This window comes from Rhynchophorus ferrugineus, unplaced genomic scaffold (genome assembly GCF_030347505.1).
Source record: "Rhynchophorus ferrugineus isolate W39M unplaced genomic scaffold, kcgeb_rfMv2 rfM2, whole genome shotgun sequence".
Classification (NCBI taxonomy): domain Eukaryota; kingdom Metazoa; phylum Arthropoda; class Insecta; order Coleoptera; family Curculionidae; genus Rhynchophorus; species Rhynchophorus ferrugineus.
Window position 1 is genome coordinate 74917271 of NW_027472581.1, and position 22058 is coordinate 74939328.

Consider the following 22058-nt stretch of genomic DNA (forward strand, 5'->3'; position numbering starts at 1 on the left):
TGGGCCAAGGTAATTCACCGATAAAAAATACGGTTACAACGAAGAAGCACTTTAATTTAAATCTCCAAACAAGACTTTTTGCGGCGCCATGTCGATCAGGATACATATCACTCAGTGGAAGATGTATTAAAACATTTTCATGGTAAGTAAACGTTATATTTAAAGTTTCTCATAATTTTACAAACGTATACGTAAATATTCCTTGTATTCCTCCGAAATTACTCAATTATGCATAACCCAAGATAATAACGAAATAATTAATAATCAAATTTGGGTCAATCATGTCAGTCAAGGTAGAAAATAGGTTCTTCGATAATCGTATTCTCTTTGTGCACCACCTCCACCATTACTATGAATTTTTAAGTATTTTGAGATAGAAACGAAATAATTTTCATGAATTACCTTCAACCTAGTAAAAGAACAAATTTGTTATTGTATCCTTTATTTGAATAAACATTATTTATATAATGGTTATGGTTAACAATAGAAAAGGACATATTGCTTCCATGCAGATCTACATATACAATGCGTCGAGAACAACTTTCCTGATTTTTTTGCGATGAGAATTATATTCTAATTAGAAGAACATTGGAAAAATATATTTATGTTTATGAAGTTTATAATATGTCTATAAATGCATTATTTTCCTAATATTTGGCTATAATACATTGGATCCCTTAACACCAGAAAACTGACATATCGTGTTAAAAACTGTTTTGCAAATGGCTAACTCTCTTGTGTTTGAACTCACTTAAGCGCAGTTCTCGTTGGTTCAATTCTGATAATTTCGTCAATCGAGATCAAAGATGCGCCAGGATTTGTAGACTTAATCCAGTCCGATCATCACATAAGCATATTTTCTATTGCCCAGGGGTTGGACATACAAATTGATCGGACACTGACTCGCCAAATACCACTTTAATTATATCTATTGTTAAATAAAATATATATTTTATATCGACTGACAAATATTACTGAACAAGTAGTTATTTCAGAAATGAACTCATCAAGTTTAAACCTATTTTGCGATAAAAAGAGAAAAAAACAGCTAAGAACTATAACTGAAAAATATGACATAAACCAATATATATTCTCAGATTATAGATCTTTCTATTTTACAATAAAGTAACTAACTTATTGAATTAACATGAATGACGCTACGACTTGCTCTACAAATATGGTTTAGCAAATTTTAAACAATCATCATATTTCCATATTTTTCTAAATGTAAATTTAAATTTTTTAAAAAGTTTACCAATAAAACATTGTTACATAAAATTTTATTCGATATTATAATTAAATCATAAGGCATTGTCCATTGTTGAATTTCAAAACTTAGGCCGACGAAGAAAAATAAAAATTAAACTACCAGCATTGTTTTATTGGCTGTTTGTTCGACAATTTCTGACCCTGGATAATATAATGTTATGAACGCCACAACAACATTAGACAAACTTAAAATAATAGCCTAATGACAACACTTTAATATTAATATACAGGGGATAGACAAAATAATATGAGCATTATGCAATACAGTACATCTTGTTGTTACAGTTTACATGCCAAGTCTGTGGTGTGGTTATATTTCAGTGTATTACACGCTTTGTTCTGCAAAAATAGGGTAAAATATCATCGGTGTAGAAGTGACAGCATAACATGAGGAAGCACTCAAAATAATACATTCAAGCATGGATGAGGTTCACTCACACTAACCACCAAATAGATATCTTTACATGCTCATTGATGAAATTCTTACTACTATATTGCTATCAAACACTGTCCTAATACAAGATCATTGTCATTTTTACCAAAACACGCCCAAAAAACAATTTGTTTAAAGGTAAATAACACCTTATTAATAAATAAATATAGCTTAGATGTCAGTTGTTCATATTTTGTCAGCATCAGAAAATTAATGTCAAATCCAATGCCATATTAAACATTTTGTCTACATTGTTGCTCGGGTGAAAATACGTTTGTAAATCTCGGATCATAGTTCACTTCACTATTGGATTGTGAGCACAACGCCTGGATTTCCAAAAATACTCGAAACAGATATGCATTAGTTTGAAACATTTTGATAAGCTAATTTCTGAGATATCGACTTTCCATCGACATTCGAGAGTGAATTAGAATAGAGTCATATAAATAAAACCTTGAAATCTCGTAGGAAAGGTGAATCTCAGGGAATTTTTGGGTGTATTTTTTTATCGGGACAAGTTATTGGATAGGTATTAGAAATCCCTCCCTAGAAATTATTACTAATCAGGTTATAAGCAGTGGAGTTAAGCCAACCTACTTTCCCAGTACAAAGTACCTACCGGAGGAGCAATGGGGGAATGGATGCAATGTCATGTATCCGTCTAATTACAAGTCTCCACATAAGTCGCCATTATAAGTATACAATAGTCTTCATACAAATCAAATACTCTACACACATCTACAATCTTCATCATAGAGTAATAGAGAGAAAACTGAATAGAAGTCTCTGAAGAATAATTCCTCTACGTCCAATATCCAGTAAGAAAAACATTTTGCTATAAAAACCTTTGATTGGCTTTTTCATAACGTCTGACACTTGACAACCCCGGCTTCTCGTTTAATTGACCAATAAAATTGAAAAACATTTTAATTTCTTAAATAAATTTATTAAACAAAATTCAATGAAATATATAAATAAATACAATATGTAAATATTTAAATCTAATATACATCTAAATACATTCGTAAATGTAAATCATAATAAGAATATAAATATAAACATATTTATAAAATATATATTTAACTAAAATTTAACTAATCATAAAAAAAACTTTTGTACCCAGAAAATCGAAATTATCACTTCCATCTTTTCTCATTTTATATTAATATAGTGCCACCTATTTAACAGGATCTTATTATAGTTTCATATTTTTGTTTTCTTATACTCAAAACAAACTTTGAGTCTTTCCAGATACAATTCTGTTTACTACATTCTGTTATCTACTGACTGTATAATAAAACAATATTGTTACCTCATACCTCATTGTAGTGAGATATTATATATACATATATATATATATATATATATATATATATATATATATATATATATATATATATATATATTATTTTTAAAGTAAGTTATATGGCTCGGTGAATGGAGGTAAAATGAAATGAAACAGTGGTGTTTACATTATGTGACCGTTATTTATTAAAATGATATAAAAATGTGAAAATATAAGTGATAAAAAAGGCGGCTGGCAGCGGTGTTACCTGGTGACGAGGCTTAAGCAGTCGATGGTGGCACGTTTCAACCAAACGATGGTCGGTTACTGAATCATCCAAAGTACCCTTCAATAATCTCCCAGATAAACGTCTCGGGGTTGCCAGTTATTCATTATTGTGTTCCAGTTGGCGCTGTGGCACCCTGTCCATGTTCAACATCTGGGATTATATTTCTTGTAGACCGTTATTCCACTATTTAAAATTCGACATGCCTCAAGGTCGCTACACATTTATATATATAGTAGATTCTAACTGTTCTATTCTTGCGCAATAATCTATATCTATAATGTTCTAAGTAGAATACGTACAGTTGCATGATATATGTATTTATGTAAAGTTTAGCTTACTATTTTATAAATTTTTATTAAATTTTACTAAAAGTAATTTTTTTTCAGATACCTAGCATGTTCAAATGTGATCACCAACATTGCCGTTATTACCTTTATAATGTCTCATTATATATTTATAGATACAATTAAAATATAAACTTGTGCCATATTCTTAACGTTATTTTTCCTTTAAATATAAATAATCCGTGAGTTTCTATTACCTTTAAACAAACCTTTACTAAGTGCAAGGACCTCGAACAGGATATCAAGGAATCAGCGAGCACATCTCTACTTATTAAAAATATTTTAACTCTCAATTCTTCCTATGAATTACTGAGCATTCATTTTTGTAGGTATATTTTAGAATATCCTTTTTAGTAACTATGATTTATTTGAACTGTCCCTACTCTTTACATAGGCTCCATACTACAATTCTCGGAGGACATCGACATCCCAGAGGACATCTCAGCCGCCATAATTACTGCGGCTACCAAGACAGCTTAAATAGTAATTAAATGATTCATAAGTAAGTTTAATCCAGAGAAAAGAAAAATCCTTATGATCTTTCCATAACCCTACCAACTGGCACAGATCATTTCCAGTTAAAAAAATTATTTTTCTTTAAAAACTAGTTTATTTTAATGAATTTTGTCAAACAGAGGGCACAAAAGAGTTTAAATATATCCTAACATGAAACAAACCCCTATATTTAGACATCTCACTCATCACACAATTTAGTCTTAACATAAACGCATAGCGTTCATTCTAATATAAATAATAAATAATAAACAAATATCAACACTCTTAATAATAATAACCATCTTAATATGAGAATGTTGATGATTCTGCTTTTAGCAATCTGAACTACTTAACCGTAAGAAAAATGTATTTTCCATAACATGTCTTGTTTTGAAGCACATGTTCATGGTAAACTCATTTCCTATGTTTTCAGTTATGCCTGTATGATAAGACTGCATTTTTTTGGAAGGGCACAAAAGAGTTTAAATATATCCTAACATGAAACAAAACCCTATATTTAGACTCCTTACTCATCACTCAATTCAGTCTTAACATAAACGCATAGCGTCCTTTCTAATATAAATAATAAATAATAAACAAATATCAATACTCTTAAAGACTATGAGAATGTTAATGATTCTGCTTTTAGCAATCTGATCTACTTAACCGTACGAAAAATGTATTTTCCATAACTTATGTCTTGTTTTGAAGCACATGTTTATAGTAAAGTCATTTGCTGTGTTTTCAGTTATGCCTGTATGATAAGACTTCATTTTTTTTTTGAGAATATTCCCTACCTTATTTATAAAGTCGAGGAAAAAGGTAATGCCCGTTTTTCCTAATAAATGGTTTTAGTCAGGTATTTGTGGTGATAGTTGTTCAATCAAGACATATAGCAGGCATATAGCATTTTAGATATCAGGACAGTGTCATTCGTTTATCTAATCAAAAGTAAAGGTGCTTTAAAAATGAATATTTTTAATGATTAGTTTCGTCACATCCTGCTTTTAACTTCAGTAAAGGGAAAAATGCAGAGCGGGACTGTCAGAAATTGTTCGGTACTTTATCTTTGGAATTATATGGTGGTGTGTGTTAGAGGCGAACTTTACACCGTGGACTATTATCTTAAAGTATCCAAGTCGATATATTTCATATTTATGATATGGAACTAAATATAGACCTTAAAATAGTTCTAAACCCTTTACGTAAGGCTAGACACTAAAAGTAGCTCGATACTTGGCTTTCACATCAATCAGCAGTAAAAATTTTAATTCATTATTAATCAATCTTATTTTTTGGAAAATCTTAATTTTGGAAAACTTCCCATCCATGAATTCCACAATAATTTGCAACAAACATCGCAGTGTAAACCTGGAGAAGCCTCCCAAATGATTGCAAAACTCACATTGGAGAAAAGGAAGTGTCTAATGAGATAGGAAATTCCAACTCGAACCTATATATTAAGCGGCTGTTAATAAGTCAGTTTGGTTTATTTTCGAATAGATCTAAATTATCAATGTCGCTCCTATCCCCTTTCAACAAGTCGCCTCTTCTTTCCATAAATTAAACTAATTTTTCAAATAGTTTTTGTACTTTAAACTCTTCCCATTTCGTAACTGATGTATTAGGTAGGAATCCAGGGAGATCATAAGGCTTTTGAATTCATTCATTTAACCGGAACTTAATTAATTATCAAGAAAAGAAGTTAAATTAACTTGAAATGGTAATTATTCCGCAGTGCATTAAGTGGTGTTCAGAAGTATCTCAACTGAGGCTATAAGGGTAAAAAAGGTGAGTTAACAGTACTCAAAGATCGCTAGCTATAAACTATTCCAATTAGGAAACATTCAAGCATTGAAAAATACTCTTAATCCGAGGATTCCCGATTGTTGTGACTAACTTGAAAAAGCTTGAAGTTCAGGGTGAACATTCACCAAAATCGCATTGCAATAGCTCAGTTTCTCCTCCATAGACTATAGGAATATGGAGTCACTAAAACTTGGAAAAATAGAAGAAATTATAGAAGACTAGGCGGGGTGCCTATGACTTAAAGATAATGATGAGAGAGTCTTAGAAATAAATATAAAAATAAAATAGTAAAGGTAAAAAAAAGGCAAAGGTAATCATTTTTGAACAATAACGAAAGATGAAGAGTCGATCATACACGACAGTCATATACGGCAGTAATGGGCGAGCAAGATCACACTCAAAGACCAGAAAATCTTCACAAACGGTTGCAAAACTCTATTTACACCAAGGAAGGAGTTACTAAAACATCCGATGAAAATAGAAAAGAACTGTTCATCATGGCCTGCTCAATCACAACCAAATCGACTATCTACTATCAACAACTAATGCAACTGAGACAAAGAAATAAACGGACAGTAGGCATAATTAATTAACAGGAAAGGCACTGCTTTCTAATAACACGGTAGTGTTAGACAATAGATATCTTTAGTTTCAAAAATTGAAAGAAGTTAGCTGAAAAGGTTCGATACATCGTCCATATAGACCGGATCTAGCACCGCCTAGCTATTGTTTGTACCGGTATTGTACTACAATTAAAATACAATATACCTGTATTTCCTTTACCTTAAAAATCATAAAAAGCTATTGAGCCATAACCAACATCCATATATATATATATATCTATAAATTCAGGGGATAGACAAACTAATATGAACATACATACATTATAGTTCATCTTTCTGCATGTTGGCAATATGCTTCCATGTAAATAATGCAAAACGTCCTCAATGACGAAGTCCTTACCATGACTACAAATTGCAGCCAGACCCTATCATATTCCAAGATAATAAAGCGCTCACACACATAGCCAAAAAGGCCCAGTCAGTTTAATCAGCTATTAGATTATCTTCCTCTTTGGCCCACACAATCACCAGATCTCAACATAGTTAAACCATTATGGTGAGTTTTAGAGCAGAAAGTGGGGAGTAGATCTTCAACATCATTAAAGAAATTAGGGGATATTTCGGTACAAGAACTATTTTTCCGCGAAGAAATGCAGCTGCTTTTAAAACACTTTATTAATAAATAAATATTGTGTATATATTATGTTAAGTGTCCAAATTAGTTTTCCATCCTCTGTATATAAACAAATACAAATCTAAAAGGTAAAGGTAAAACATATTCGTTTTCTAATATTTTATAAATTTAATTTAATTAAAAAATAAATAAATTACAAAATTGATTCACTTGCAAAAAAACCTAATTAGCTTACAAATTAACAACGAAACTGACAGTAGTGGAATATAATGGTTAGAAATGCAGATACATTTTTTGAAATGTTATGATTCTTGAACAGAATATTATCTAGATTACATAAAATAAATTATTCCAAAACATATTTCTAATTCTAAACTAAATATATCCATATATAAAATACACGAAGAAATAATTCCTATACCAGATGTATTCCATTATTCAGCAGAATACCATGTCATCTGAAAAATTAAAAAACAACTATTAATTATTAATTTATTCATTGAAATATATACTTACTACTAAACTAATCATAAACTTTAACACATTTCCCATTTTTATAAACGTAACCACTCATGCAATGAACATTTATGATGTTAAAAAGTGCAATGTTTGAATCAATATTGGAATGATTTCCCGTGTGAGATAAAATGTTTTCTTTTGTTATTTCGACAGGAACTGACTGTATTAAATTGAAGTTACTTTGAAAGAAAACGAAAATAAATAAAACTATTATATATTTAGCCATTTTTAATTGTCGCGAACTAATAAACTACACTCCAAAATTGCCAAGCCCAAGATGATGCGAATTATTTATAGTCTGATAAGAACCTGCATCTAATACAATGTATAACAAAATAAAATCTTTTAATCCTCAGACGCCACATACACTGTATGAAAAATAATCATACGAAATACTCAGTAAAGCCGAAGAAATGAAATAGAAATTTCCAAGAGCGGAAACAAAAAAAAATAAGTAAAGTTCCATCCAATAATTATATAATTTATGAATAACACGATACTATATCGATTGTTTCATGCAAAATATCTTTTTATGACAAAAACTAACGAAAGAATGTTTTGAGACATGAGAAAAATCGTCTCTCAGAAAGATCTAAATATGGCGAATAAATTAATTATTGAGAGAATATATAAATTCGCCGATTATTTTCATAATTTTTTTTTCTGTGAACATTTTTGTTTTACCAATCTGGTTGTACCTCTACGAACTTAATAATCGATTTGAATGTATACAAAACATTATTAATACAATACTATGGGTAACAGTTCGTCTGAAGGAGGAACTACCAAAATTATAATTCTAAAATTAATAAACGAAATTTGCTTGTACACTTTGAAATATACATAGGATATTTTCTCTTTTGTTAACGTATTTCTTCACTTATCGTTTGAATCCAACCATATCGATATATAGTTTCGGTAACAACGATGAACTCAGAATTATTGCAGTATACTTCTAGTATACTAGTCTAACACGTTCTAACGGTAGCTCACTATAATTAATATATAAACATCACAGTTCAGGATGTACAACCACCAAAGACAGATTGAAGTTACTGAAAGGGTCCGTAGCCACAAACTATTATAAATTGGAAACTCCAAACTTAGAAATTCTTCTATCAGAATATAAGCACATGCAGGCAGATGCAGTACAGCTACCAAAGGCTGTATGTAACAGCAGAAAGGCACAACATAGAAGACATACTGACAGGACTGGCACTGGTGCATTCTATGTCCTTAATAATATTATTCATGTGGCTTCAATACAGTACACAAAATTTTTTAGGAAATAAGAGAATTTCCATAGATATTCCACTAGATATGTATATGATCTAACACAGAGGTTAACAAGTTATCCTCCAAATATGAGCCTTGAACTTTTGAAAGTATTTTTCTAAAGACGCCAACACTGGCAGTTCTTAATAAAAATCTTCTTTATTATTGTGATCATCTTCTGCAGGAGCTTGTTCTTCTTTTTTCCATTGATATTCTATATATTTTGCTTTGTTAAAAATAACTTTGTTCTATTACTTTTTTTTCTATATTTATTTCTGCTCCACAAAATGGCAGTATTTTCCAAGTTTAGCTTTCCAATAACTTGGTTAAATCTTTGTTGAAAATATTTTAACAGCAAATTAAAGAACTTATAACACATGAACAGTTCATGTGGTGGCTTCAAGTTGTTTTTACATATGCTTACCATTATATTAAATGCATGTTACCATTATATTAAATTATTACCTGACATTAAAAGTATTTGTCGTGATAATCACCAATTCTTATTATATTTAATATGTATTTTTAATTTCATCCATTTCAATTCATCATCATCAATTTCAAGGTTTCGCACGTTTAGAATTAGCTTTATTAATTTTACCATTTATTGTGTAAGGAGCTGTTATAACATTTATTTTGATGCCTTTCTTATTTGTTAAAAATATTAAATCGTTTTTGCACCAGCAAGTAAATCTCCTTAACCTCTAATAGAGCACCTATCACCTTGTTTATAGCTCTAACCATATTATCAGTGTTACCACATATTCTTGTCTATCCTTGAATGTATGCGCATATATATATATATATATATATATATATATATATATATATATATATATATATATATATATATATATATATATATATTAACGTATATTAACGAACCTATATGAACAACATTTGTTTTGCGTCATTATTGGACATTGCAATTCAATTGGCGGGGATTTTCACTAAATACTTAGAAATCTAATCTGAATGTGTGAAAGATTTCATATAAACAGCCACTAAATAATCTATGGTAAACATTAAATTATCTCGCTAATTTATTATTTTAATTTATTTTGGAAAATCCAAGAATTAATGATAATTTTAATTAGCATATTTCATATGTAATATATTTTGTGAAATAAATTAATGATTTTAACCAATAGAGCAAACCCCAATATAGTCTTCAATATAAACCCTTAAAAAAATTTTTACAAATAACCAAGAATAGATGTAGTAGAAAATCTGCTATATTGTATGAAATTGCAGGCTCTATTTAACACATTTATAGTAATCCGATTTAGATCTAATATGCACCGTTTTGTTCTATAATTTGTTGCCATTTTTAAGGTTATTTTATTATAACGCTAGCATTGAAACACTTGTCGCTATTGTCAAAAGCCTAGGACATCCTATTTTCACAAACTTCTCCTGAGATGAAATTTTCACCAGCAAAAAAATTCACTATGGACAAGAACAGGTGACTGATACGACGTCCAGGCTATAAAGTGGATCCATAAGTACATCCCAACCAAGCTCCCAGCCCTTTTGGCGAGTCATTACACTGTAGCCTGGCGTCTCTTTAATATATGAAGTTGCTAAATCAACGCGCATCTGCCGGTTGAGTCGCCACTTGAACTGGCTCTCCGTGTTTCGCTCAAGGCCGTTTTCATTTCGCGTTATCCGAAGTGATACAATTTTCATCGCCAGTATCAACACGCTTCGCAAATGTGTCGATTCAATAGCGATTCACAGATGGAAATTCGATCAGTTTTTTTTATTTAAATAATGTGGCATCCATACATCTTGTATCTTTTTATATCCGGCTTTTTCCAAATGGTTCCAAATGGTTTATATGAAATTTTAAACTTCAGCATAATAGAAGCAATGCTGATATGCAGGAGTCACTTGGCTTTTCAGAGTGTGGTGTAAGTTTGATATCGAAATTACAAAATGACTAGTTTCACATTGTCACTTAATTTAAGCCGATTAAGCTTTTTCAGTGGGAGATTCAGTTTGTTTAAACGATCTATTGGAAAAATAACAGTATTTTCACTACGCTACTTTTTTTAGAAAATTTAACAAGTCTTTATAAGATCATCCGTAATTTTGTTCAAATAAATGGTTACGGTTTGCTTACTTGGCAATTTTATCATTTTGCTGCTAGAAAGGTACTTGGTTTTTAATAAGTTTGAGATACATCATAATTTTATCAACAAAAAATTCGACACTATTTTAAAATTTCTTCTTTATGAATTTAACAAAAAGGTTTTTGGTCTTGAATAAACTCTAAGCTTCAAAAACAATTAAAATTGTTTTATCATATAGAAAACGTGCCCGCTCACGTAGCTAAAAATAAAGCCAAATTGATTGAATTAAAGATATCATTATCTTCAATCCTTCCTCCTTTCTCATCAACAACTCAAGTGTTTTGAAGTGTTTTCATCAAACGAATGGGTACCCTAAATAAAGTGGATCGCCCACTTTATTTAGGGTATCCATTTGTCAATCATCAAGTTTATCATTTTTACAACTACTATTTCGTTTCCTTTTTTTAATTTCTATAAAGTTCTTCAGTTAATTGTTTATTAGAATTTCTCCAAATTGATTAAAAATGCCCCAGAATAATACTATAAAGGCATATGTTGTTGTTATATAACTTAATCAATAACTTTTAAGGTAATATATTGATTGGATCAAATAACGATATGATTTTCAGTAAATTTTATTCAAGGCAAATTCAGAAATAGAATTATGCCATGAGTTTGTCGCCGACTAACCGTAATAATTTTACAATAACTTAAAAGTTAGATATATTTTTAAAAGAAGTCTAGATAGTGTCTTAATTGAGACACGTCATAGAGATGTGTCTTAATTGAGTATTATTCAATGCTGTAATACATCGGTATTAACATGAGGGTGGAACTTCTCTCCTAAGGCAACCCTTAGGGTTTTGTCTTACGGTTAAACCATCGCCTTTCTGATTCGTTGATTCTTTGAATTTTTGTTCAAAAAGTTCAAGACGGCACAAAACAAATTAAGTGCAGAACTTTCAAGAAAGGAAAAGTGCCACACATCGACCACAGAAAGGAATCATGAGACTAACAAAATATTCAATACCTAATTGAAGCTGTTGGTTAGCCCTAACCCTCAAGAAATGCGTGTATAAATTTGACAGCTGTCGGATCATTAGTTTGTGAATTATAGCACTTTGAGTGATGCAACTTTTATTATTGTAAAACAAATGAATAAAAAGAATTTCGCGTGTTGATAATATATTGCTTTTTGAAGGGATAAAAATACAGTTCAAGCAAAAAATTGGCTTGATGCCGAATTTTCGAACACTACCCTAACAAAATAAACTATCAAGGATTGGTATGCTAAATTTAGACGTGGTGAAATGAGCGCCGAAGATGGTGAACGCAGTGGACGCCCAAAAGAGGTTGTTACCGACGAAAACATACACAAAATGATTTTGAATTACCGTAGATTGGAATTAAATGAAATAGCAAACGCCCTAAATATATCAACTAAACGTGCACATCATAACATTCACGAATATTTGGGTATAATAAATCTCCGTGCAAAGTGGGTGCCGCGCGAGCTCACTTGTAACCAAAAACAACGACGAGTTGATGATTCGGAGCAGTGTTTGAAGACAATCAAGCGTAATAAACCTGAGTTTTTGCGTCGATAATGTGACTAAGAAACGCTCGAAAACGTGGGAAAATGCAACAGTCGGCTGGCAAGGTTATGGCGTCTGTATTTTGGGATGCGCATGGAATAATTTTTATTGACTACCTTGAAAATGGAAGGACCATCAACAGCGACTATTAAATAGCGTTATTGGACCGTTTGAAGGACTAAATTGCCGAAAAATGGTCGCATTTGAAGAAAAAGAAAGTGCTGCTTCATCAAAACAATGCACCATTTTAAAAATCAGTGAAAAGGATAGCAAGAATCCATGATTTGGACTTCGAATTGTTTCCTCATCCACCGTATTCTCCAGATCTGGCCCCCAGTGACTATTTCCTATTCTCAGAACTCAAAAGAATGCTTGCTGGAAAGAAATTTTCGGTGAATGAAGAGTTGATCGCCGAAACTGAGGTCTATTTTGAAGCAAATGACAAATCGTACTACAAAAATGGTATCGGAAAGTTGGAGGGTCGCTATAATCAGTGTATCATCCTTGAAGGGAATTATGTTGAATCAAAAAAACTAATTTTGCCAAAAAAATATGTTTTACTATGGTTGACCGGAATTATCCAATTGACCTTTTATATGTTGAATGAGATGTTCAGATATAAGGTTTTGGTTTATATGAGAGTAACAGTATTGTTTATATTCGCGCCACTCTTTACGTTATAACTTAATTTTGACCGACAAAAATTTTCCATCATAACTTTCCACAAATAAATTGCTCACTTTGTTAATGGAACATAAAAATGAAACATTTATGGAATATAATTTAAAACGTATTCAATAATAAAAATTGTTATAAATATTTTTTTGTTTTTATCTCTACTCAAAAAATAATTAAGTTGAAAAATTAAACTAAACTAAAACGACATAAAGAAGTAAAAACTAAAAAAAGACATAAAGTTAGCCCTATGCTTTTACATTTTTTATTGTAAATATAAAGTGTTAGTATTTTAAAAATCCAACTATACATTAGATGAATTATCCAAACTCACCTTCATTAATAACTATGTACAATCATATAATTACTAATAAAGTTTTTACAAAACTCACCAAAACTGAATCATTTAATAAAGTTACTGCTTCCCATTGTTATTTAATGCAAATGTTTGTAGACACTTTCCATTAAGGCGAATAAAGTCCTTTCGACATGGAGCATAAACAACTTTTTTCTTATATCCAAAACCTCTCTTCTGAATTGGGTTGATATGATCAGCTAGACTATAATGCAATATAAAAAGCAAGGTAAGAAACATAGAAAAGAAATATTTGAGGAACATGATTTTATAAGACGCACTACTCTGCGGAATTAACTCGAATGAATAGTATGTTATACACATATCTTTCCTTAAAACCTCTTGATAACCTATAATAACAACATTTTACAACAACAAATTATATGTAAACATCTGAAAAATAGTTGATTCGTCAGCTACTAAGCTGCCTGGAAGTTGTTGGAGAGCTTGAGTTAAGTTTTGTTTGGCATTAGGATCACTGGCATCAAAATCACCACTTTTAAATTGTTTAACCGCCCGGTCACTGACCAAACTTTCACCATTCGTTCAATTACCTATAGCGTGGCAGATGTGCAAGTCATTAGTGTACTGAATATTTTTTTCTGTGTAAACTGCCTATGTGGCATATAAAATAGCTATAGGGACATAGTTCATAGTCCTCATAGAAATAACAATAGCGGAAGCCAACAGAATACGTGAAAATTGACGAACAACTTTATCCATACCGAGCTCGAATTAGATTCACTCAGTATATTCCGTCAAAGCCAGCTAAATATGGATTTAAAGTATGGTGGATATATAATGCTGAAAATTCGTATCCACTTACTGGACAGCTTTACACTGGAAAATCGAAAGATGGTCGTGAGAAAAACGGTGGTGAAAGAGTTGTCAAAGACTTGGTGGCACCGTATAGAGGATCCGGTAGAAACATTACAATGGATAATGTTCACTACTCTTCCACTGGCAAAATTCTCAAAAATCTTGGAACTTAACAATTGTTGGCACCTTGAAGAAAAATAAAGCATACATTCCACCAGCAATGGCTGTAAGTCAGAATACCTTCATACCCCAATACCAGTGAATATTAATTTCAACTATCTGATACTAAAGTATTACTCAACAACAATAATGTTATCTTGTAAATCTTGCTTACAAATCATAATTATCATATAATTAAATAAAACATATATCTACTAAAATTATAGCATAGTTCAGTTTTATGTTATAAAATCATAGTCAAATAAATAATAGTATGAATAATTTAAATTAGAAAAAAAACTTCAATGAACATTTTATTGATCAGATTATAATATTTTAACACCTTTAAAAAAATTAAATGTTAATAAAGTATCTTCCACTAGATCCAAAATATTAATATATATTAATATTAAAATCATATTAGAACAAACAAAACGTACATTGAACTTGCCATATTCAATAGTAATAAAACCATAACAATCCAATTTCAATATTATAACGCAATTGTCTGGACGCAATTCCTATTAAGGCGAATAAAACCTTTTTGACATGGAGCGGAGAAAACTTTCTTAAAGAATTTTGAGCTCCACTTTGAAGTTGAACGGGTGTTATTCTGATCAGTTCAACCATAGTTGAAAAATATTTAATATGTCTAAAAATTTTACAAAGACAGTAACAAAACATCTCCAAGACACTATTTATTAGTTAATTCTATACATCACATTCGAAATGAACATAAGTAATAATAATAGGCAAACATTTAAGTAATATTTGAATTTGTAAAATATACTCTACAAAATAATTATATGTTATATAATCATAGTCAATTAAATAATAGTATGAATAATTTAGAATAGAAAAAAAAACTTCAATGAACATTATATTGATCAGATTATAATATTTTAACACCTTTAAGTAAATAATTAAAATAGTAATAAAGTATCTTTCACTAGATCCAAAATATTAATATATATTAAAATTAAAATCATATAAGAACTAACAGAACATATATTGAACTTACCATATTCAATAGCAATAAAACCATATCAACCAATTTTCCATATTATAACACAATTGTCTGGACACAATTCCCATTAAGGTGAATAAAACCTTTTTGACATGGAGCGGAGAAAACTTTCTTAAAGAATTTTGAGCTCCACTTTGAAGTTGAACGCGCGTTATTCTGATCAGTTAAACCATAGTTGAAGAGAACAAGGAAGGTAACAAAAATAAACAAGGTATATTTGCGAGGCATGGTTGAGTGTCGAATTACACTATTAAATTAATAATAATTATTATAATTATAGTCACTAAACTATTTGAAAATGCATATATCTCTTGTTTAAACCTCATGATAACCTATATTCAGATTAAGACGTCATAAGTGTTGTAAACAAAACTACTGTATATTAATCGAGTGAAAAAAATAAAACAAAATATCCTTAAAAATGTTTAATATGTCTAAAAAATTTACAAAGACAGTAACAAAACATCTCCAAGACACTATTTATTAGTTAATTCTATACATCACATTCGAAATAAACATACGTAATAATAATAGCAAACATTTTAGTAATATTTGAATTTGTAAAATATACTCTACAAAATAATTATATGTTATATAATCATAGTCAAATAAATAATAGTATGAATAATTTAGATTAGAAAAAAAACTTCAATGAACATTATATTGATCAGATTATAATATTTTAACACCTTTAAGTAAATAATTAAAATAGTAATAAAGTATCTTTCACTAGATCCAAAATATTAATATATATTAAAATTAAAATCATATAAGAACTAACAGAACATATATTGAACTTACCATATTCAATAGCAATAAAACCATATCAACCAATTTTCCATATTATAACACAATTGTCTGGACACAATTCCCATTAAGGTGAATAAAACCTTTTTGACATGGAGCGGAGAAAACTTTCTTAAAGAATTTTGAGCTCCACTTTGAAGTTGAACGCGCGTTATTCTGATCAGTTAAACCATAGTTGAAGAGAACAAGGAAGGTAACAAAAATAAACAAGGTATATTTGCGAGGCATGGTTGAGTGTCGAATTACACTATTAAATTAATAATAATTATTATAATTATAGTCACTAAACTATTTGAAAATGCATATATCTCTTGTTTAAACCTCATGATAACCTATATTCAGATTAAGACGTCATAAGTGTTGTAAACAAAACTACTGTATATTAATCGAGTGAAAAAAATAAAACAAAATATCCTTAAAAATGTTTAATATGTCTAAAAAATTTACAAAGACAGTAACAAAACATCTCCAAGACACTATTTATTAGTTAATTCTATACATCACATTCGAAATAAACATACGTAATAATAATAGCAAACATTTTAGTAATATTTGAATTTGTAAAATATACTCTACAAAATAATTATATGTTATATAATCATAGTCAAATAAATAATAGTATGAATAATTTAGATTAGAAAAAAAACTTCAATGAACATTATATTGATCAGATTATAATATTTTAACACCTTTAAATACAAAATTAAAGTGGTAATAAAGTATCTTCCACTAAAACCAAAATATTAATATATATTAATATTAAAATCACATAAGAACTAACAAAACGTATATTGAACTTACCATATTCAATAGCAATAAAACCATATCAACCCATTTTCCATATTATAACACAATTGTCTGGACACAATTCCCATTAAGGCGAATAAAACCGTTTCGACATGGAGCAGAGAAAACTTTCTTAAAGAATTTTGAGCTCCATTTTGAAGTTGAACGCGCGTTATTCTGATCAGTTAAACCATAGTTGAATAGAACAAGGAAGGTAACAAAAATAAACAAGGTATATTTGCGAGGCATGGTTGAGTGTCGAATTACACTATTAAATTAATAATAATTATTATAATTATAGTCACTAAACTATTTGAAAATGCATATATCTCTTGTTTAAACCTCATGATAACCTATATTCAGATTAAGACGTCATAAGTGTTGTAAACAAAACTACTGTATATTAATCGAGTGAAAAAATAAAACAAAATATCCTTAAAAATGTTTAATATGTCTAAAAAATTTACAAAGACAGTCACAAAACATCTCCAAGACACTATTTATTAGTTAATTCTATACATCACATTCGAAATAAACATACGTAATAATAATGGCAAACATTTTAGTAATATTTGAATTTGTAAAATATACTCTACAATATAATTATATGTTATATAATCATAGTCAAATAAATAATAGTATGAATAATTTAGAATAGAAAAAAACTTCAACGAACATTATATTGATCAGATTATAATATTTTAACACCTTTAAAAAATTAAAATGGTAATAAAGTATCTTCCACTAAAACCAAAATATTAATATATATTAATATCAAAATCATATAAGAACTAACAGAACATATATTGAACTTACCATATTCGATAGCAATAAAACCATATCAACCCATTTTCCATATTATAATACAATTGTCTGGACACAATTCCCATTAAGGCGAATAAAACCGTTTCGACATGGAGCAGAGAAAACTTTCTTAAAGAATTTTGAGCTCCATTTTGAAGTTGAACGCGCGTTATTCTGATCAGTTAAACCATAGTTGAATAGAACAAGGAAGGTAACAAAAATAAACAAGGTATATTTGCGAGGCATGGTTGAGTGTCGAATTACACTATTAAATTAATAATAATTATTATAATTATAGTCACTAAACTATTTGAAAATGCATATATCTCTTGTTTAAACCTCATGATAACCTATATTCAGATTAAGACGTCATAAGTGTTGTAAACAAAACTACTGTATATTAATCGAGTGAAAAAAATAAAACAAAATATCCTTAAAAATGTTTAATATATCTAAAAATTTTACAAAGACAGTAACAAAACATCTCCAAGACACTATTTATTAGTTAATTCTATACATCACATTCGAAATAAACATACGTAATAATAATAGCAAACATTTTAGTAATATTTGAATTTGTAAAATATACTCTACAAAATAATTATATGTTATATAATCATAGACAAATAAATAATAGTATGAATAATTTAGATTAGAAAAAAAACTTCAATGAACATTATATTGATCAGATTATAATATTTTAACACCTTTAAATACAAAATTAAAATGGTAATAAAGTATCTTCCACTAAAACCAAAATATTAATATATATTAATATTAAAATCATATAAGAACTAACAGAACATATATTGAACTTACCATATTCAATAGCAATAAAACCATATCAACCCATTTTCCATATTATAACACAATTGTCTGGACACAATTCCCATTAAGGCGAATAAAACCGTTTCGACATGGAGCAGAGAAAACTTTCTTAAAGAATTTTGAGCTCCATTTTGAAGTTGAACGCGCGTTATTCTGATCAGTGAAACCATAGTTGAATAGAACAAGGAAGGTAACAAAAATAAACAAGGTATATTTGCGAGGCATGGTTGAGTGTCGAATTACACTATTAAATTAATAATAATTATTATAATTATAGTCACTAAACTATTTGAAAATGCATATATCTCTTGTTTAAACCTCATGATAACCTATATTCAGATTAAGACGTCATAAGTGTTGTAAACAAAACTACTGTATATTAATCGAGTGAAAAAAATAAAACAAAATATCCTTAAAAATGTTTAATATATCTAAATATTTTACAAAGACAGTAACAAAACATCTCCAAGACACTATTTAATAATTCATTCTATACATCACTGTCGAAATAAACATACGTAATAATAATAGCAAACATTTTAATAATATTTGAATTTATAAAATATACTCTACAAGATAACCCAAATATTATATAAAATATAATTATTATAAATATTCAGGTCGAAAATCACCGGGATTCAGTATCAGTAGGTTTGAACGCAGTTCCCATTAATAGCGACAAATCCTGTTTTACAGGGAACATTAAATATTCTCTTTTTAAGTCCAGGTTTACTAGTGCTGGTTGTAAAAGTACGTGCAGTGGAACAAACATTGAGCATAGTAAAGAAAATGAACAATAGGAACAAAATATACTTTCCGGACATGCTTTCGTCGCGAGACTCAAAAGACTGATTTGTATGCTGAAAAAAACGATAGATGCCTGTGCCTCTTGTCTGTGCGTGAACAAATATTTAACATTGTGTCAAGTTCCGCTGATAACCTTTATATTTGAATAAACAACATCTAATAATTGCCGTCTTGGTGGCGCAGTGGTAAAGACGATAGGACGGTCCTCCTACTGTTGCGATAGCCGCGGGTTCGAATCCTGCTGGGGCATGCTCGTAAATTTATGTTTGTGATTGTTTAAAATTTGTAAATGTTCTAGGCAAGAGTATAAAATCCGACAAGGAAAATGATCCCAGTCACGCCAGTAACCAGGCTGGGTAAGACCGGATGTCTTCTGGGATGATTTCTAAAGTTGGTCACTCGCCAGTCGTGACCGTGGTTCGAAGCCCACGTTAAACTTTAGGCCCAGTCCAAGTTATTGCTCCTGCCTAGTTATTACTTATTATTAGTCTAATTAAAAATTCCGAAGCCAAACAGAAAAAATTGCGTCTCTAGTCAGTTACTTTGAACGAAATAATGGCCATTAAAATTCGTTAAAGGTAAGCGTATAGTAACTGCACTGAATATTAGTATGGACACGGTCACTCAAATTTCTCTAAAACTGAAAAATATGATCTTTAATTCACCGAATAATAACCATCCTTATACGAAGCCGGCGACAAATCAAGATCAGCTTGATGTTAGCTTTATCACAGATTAAATATATAAAATATATAAAAACAGAGTGTAGTCTTTCAATACAAACATAATTTAATACAATTATTTCAAAGGAAACTATTGGTCTGAAAAGTATCCAAGAGGTTTAATGGAACTTCCGGATATTACTTTTAAAAGAATAAAATTTTTAGAAGCATATAATAAAATAAACGAAGACTTCTTATTTCAATTCCTGTATTTAGACGAGACATGAATAGTTCAGAATAGGACCAATATACCCAATGGTCACTCATGGCAAGATGATAATAAAAATTGTGTTATAACAACAAAAGCTGATAGATAAAGGTAAATATTGGAATAACAATTGATTAAGTTTTATTAGTCATAACATTTATTAATAATTCATTGCAGATATATTTTACTTCATGCTGGAAGAAGTATAGTGTCGTTTAACATCATATTCTTTAGTTATAGACAAAACTTGCATACGAATCAAACACTGAATGTTATTGTTATTGTTGGAGATAAAATAGTCCAATTCCCATTTCTCACTGAATGCGCGGTTTTCTTCGCTTTACTTCCAATTGTCAAAAGAGATAAAACAGAACTTGAAAGAAGAGAAAATAATTCACCCATCAAATCATTTTGGATTACAAAACATATATATATTATAATATTCTCTCTACAAAAATGTTGTTATTTGAATATATAAAATAAAAAGATTTGGCGGGCCGCATTAATTCAAGCCGCGGCCGACTTGGTGGTGTAGTGGTAAAGGCGGCAGGACGGTCCTCCTACTGTTGCGATAGCCACGGGTTCGAATCCTGCTGGGGCATGGTCGTAAAATTTATGTTTGTGATTGTTTAATATTTGTGATAGACCAGGCTGGGTGTCTTCTGGGATGATTTCTAAAGTTGCTCATTCGCCAGTCGGTAAGCTTAATGCCGAGGACCATGGTTCGGAGCCAACGTTAATCTCTAGACCCAGTCACTAAAAAATCCATTTTAATTTAAGACGTAGCTCGCATGTGGCCGGCGGAGACCGTATTAATTTTTTCCCAGCGTTGTTTAAGACTAAAAGGATTTATTTAATATGGTTGAAGCGTACCTACAACTATCGTCATTGTTATAAAACCGAATAATAAAGCTATATATCAATATATTATTATCCGCAAAAGAATGTCACCAAAAGAATAATGCGTTATACTTACATCAAAAATTTTACGTAATAGTTGATAGCTATGGATAATACTTGAAAAATTGGGTGATATTTCACTATGATGGAAACGCATTGACAAATTAGGGAATTATATAAAAGAACACCTTTTTCTTTCATTTCATGGTTCTGGCGGTGTTAAGAAAAATTAAAGAAGAAAGAGAATCTTTAAGAAAAAAAAATCACTCTCACCAGAAAACACTAATATTTTCTCTTATCGCAGATATTTAAATTCATTAAAATAAAATTCAACATCAGACTTTCTAGTTTTAAACTTTATATAAGTTAATTTTATGAAGTACAATATAAATTCTTGTATTATTTAATTTAAATCAAATTTATATTAATTTGTTAAAACAAACTTAAGTAGAAAATATAAATTATGCATACATATTTTATTATATAATACAATATATGTATTACAAAATAAGAAACACTTAATACATTTTAAATTATAAGGAATAAAATAACGAAATATTCTAAATAATCATAATT

General features: G+C 29.7%; 5 long non-coding RNA genes across 6 annotated transcripts; 1 reads left to right on the forward strand and 4 right to left on the reverse strand.

Moving 5' to 3' along the window:
- LOC143190479 (uncharacterized) lies at positions 1 to 3772 on the forward strand. Its single transcript, XR_013004252.1, has 2 exons — positions 1 to 142; positions 3663 to 3772. It is a non-coding gene; the product is annotated as an uncharacterized LOC143190479 (long non-coding RNA).
- Positions 3773 to 7269: 3497 nt separating this feature from the next.
- Positions 7270 to 16671, reverse strand: LOC143190476 (uncharacterized). 2 transcript variants are annotated; one of them, XR_013004249.1, is made up of 3 exons: positions 16422 to 16671; positions 13653 to 15245; positions 7270 to 7579 (listed from the first exon to the last, which is right to left on the reverse strand). It is a non-coding gene; the product is annotated as an uncharacterized LOC143190476 (long non-coding RNA). The 2 variants fall into 2 exon arrangements; XR_013004248.1 differs by lacking the exon at positions 16422 to 16671 and adding an exon at positions 15615 to 15864.
- Positions 16672 to 16839: 168 nt separating this feature from the next.
- On the reverse strand, positions 16840 to 17512 carry LOC143190481 (uncharacterized). Its single transcript, XR_013004254.1, has 2 exons — positions 17229 to 17512; positions 16840 to 17156 (listed from the first exon to the last, which is right to left on the reverse strand). It is a non-coding gene; the product is annotated as an uncharacterized LOC143190481 (long non-coding RNA).
- Positions 17513 to 17645: 133 nt separating this feature from the next.
- LOC143190480 (uncharacterized) lies at positions 17646 to 18302 on the reverse strand. The gene is made up of 2 exons (XR_013004253.1): positions 18030 to 18302; positions 17646 to 17957 (listed from the first exon to the last, which is right to left on the reverse strand). It is a non-coding gene; the product is annotated as an uncharacterized LOC143190480 (long non-coding RNA).
- A 143-nt stretch (positions 18303 to 18445) lies between these two features.
- LOC143190478 (uncharacterized) lies at positions 18446 to 19109 on the reverse strand. Its single transcript, XR_013004251.1, has 2 exons — positions 18837 to 19109; positions 18446 to 18764 (listed from the first exon to the last, which is right to left on the reverse strand). It is a non-coding gene; the product is annotated as an uncharacterized LOC143190478 (long non-coding RNA).
- Positions 19110 to 22058: the final 2949 nt, after the last annotated feature.